Source organism: Colobus angolensis, unplaced genomic scaffold (assembly GCF_000951035.1).
Source record: "Colobus angolensis palliatus isolate OR3802 unplaced genomic scaffold, Cang.pa_1.0 Scaffold65, whole genome shotgun sequence".
Classification (NCBI taxonomy): Eukaryota; Metazoa; Chordata; class Mammalia; order Primates; family Cercopithecidae; genus Colobus; species Colobus angolensis.
In genome coordinates, this window is record NW_012120154.1 from 1,942,757 (window position 1) to 1,944,921 (window position 2,165).

The window sequence follows — 2,165 nt, forward strand, 5'->3', positions numbered from 1 at the left end:
TCCCGGGTTCAAGCAATTCTCCTACCTCAGACTCCTGAGTAGCTGGGATTACAAGCGCCTACTACCATGTCCGGCTAATTTTTGTATTTTTAGTAGAGTCGGGGTTTTACCATGTTGGCCAGGCTGGTCTCGAACTCCTGACCTCAGGTGATCCGCCCGCCTAGGCTCCCAAAGTGCTGGGATTACAGGCGTGAGCCACAGTGCCTGGCCCTAACTTCTTAAGGACCACATCGCAGCGTGGAGCGGGTCGCTGACATGCTCCACAGGACCGACTCCTCAGTCCATCCCCCATCCCTTTTGAGGTGCTGTTCTCTCCACCTGGGAGTGGTTCTTCAGCGTCGACAGGCGGCAAGTGCAGGTCCTTCGGCTGAGTTTCGGTGTTTGGGGTCTCTGGGCAGGGGAGGCACGTGACGGGCCTTTGGTGCTGCAGAGTGGATCGAACACCTGAACCGCGACGGGAAGTGGACAGGGAGGCGGGCGTGGCCGCTAAGGGATGACAGCTACTCCGCACACGCGGCCTGCCCTCTGCAGACCACAATGACGTTTCGCCTCCTTGAGGACTGGGGAGGGGGGTCACCAGGTGAGAGGGGTTAAGCAGGGCGGGCGGCCTGACCAGGCCCAGCAGCCCAGCTCGGAACCCGACCCCGCTGTCCCCCAAGGGTCGGCTCCTCTCGCTGGGCAGCGGCCTTAGGGTCGGCCTTCAGGGTCGCTCGGGCTCATCGGGTTGCAGGCAGCCACGGCCCTCCGGCCCTCCTAAAGGGGGGCCTCCTGGGTGTCCTGGAACGGACCCCGGCATCCCTCACCCGCCCCGCCGCGCTCCTTCCCTCGGAACCCGCGGCTCCTTGGACCTCCTGCTGACTCCGCCCACCCCGATGACCACAATCCGATTGGCTTAGCATCTCTCTCTCCCGCCCCTCTCCAGGGCGTGGGCAGAGCCAATACCTTGACCGACGGGCCATGTCGAGGCCTCGCCCACTTGCTCCTCCCACCGGGCCTGGGCTCCAGAGCCTTTTCTCGTGGGATTTTTTCTTTTTCTTTTTTTTTTTGAGACAGAGCCTCTCTCTGTCGCAGACTGGAGTGCAGTGGCGCGATCTCGGCTCACCGCAACCTCTTCCTCCTGGGTTCAAGCGATTCTTCTGTCTCGGCCTCCCGAGTACCTGGGACTCTAGGCGCCCACCACCACACCTGGCTAATTTTTTTTTTTTTTTTGAGACAGAGTTTCGCCCCTGTTGTCCAGCCTGGAGTGCAATGGCGCCATCTCGGCTTTACCGCAACCTCTACCTCCCGGGTTCAAGCTATTCTCCTGCCTCAGCCTCCCGAGTAGCTGGGATTACAGGCATGCACCACCATGCCCGGCTAATTTTTGTATTTTTAGTAGAGACGGGGTTTCTCCATGTTGATCAGGCTGGTCTCGAACTCCTGACCTCAGGTGATCCACCTGCCTCGGCCTCCCAAAGTATTAAGATTATGGGCGTCAGCCACCGCGCCTGGCCTCGGTTCATTTTCAGATTTGTGCCTTCATCAAATACATCTGGACTTCTCCATTCTCCCGCAGTCATGGTGACCTTTCTGTCTCTTGACTGCCATCTGACCAGCAGAGTGGCCTTTTCAGAGCACGCACTGTTGTGGTCACCCACCCTTCGTGGCTTTACAGAGGCCTCCAGGCCCTACACTGTGGGATCCATGAGTACCTTCTGGCCTGTCCTTCCTCATTCACCTCTCCCTCTGTGCATGCACTACACCGGCCTTCCACTACTTCCAAGCTCTCTCTCAGCCGAGGACCCCTGAGTCCCATGTCCTACCTGCAGAACTCACCAGCTTCGGTAACTCACCAGCCTGCCTGCTCACCTCCAACCACTGCTCATGGAGAGCGCTCAAGTCGAGGGTCACCTGCTCGACCGGTGATGGTCGATTTAGTCGGGGTGGTCTAAATTGCATCTCATAATCTCTCCAATCCACTGTAGCACTTAGCACAATTGATATTCTTGCTTGCATGTTTAGTTGACACCATTTCCCCCACTGCGTGATCATCTCCAGGAGGGCACTGCCTACCTCCTTTGGTGTTGGACTCCCAGTGCCTAGCAAGTTTCTGGTACTTTACAGGCTCTGGGTAAATTTTTTGCCAGCTCAGGGCCACTAAATTTAATTTTTTTTTTTTTTTTTTT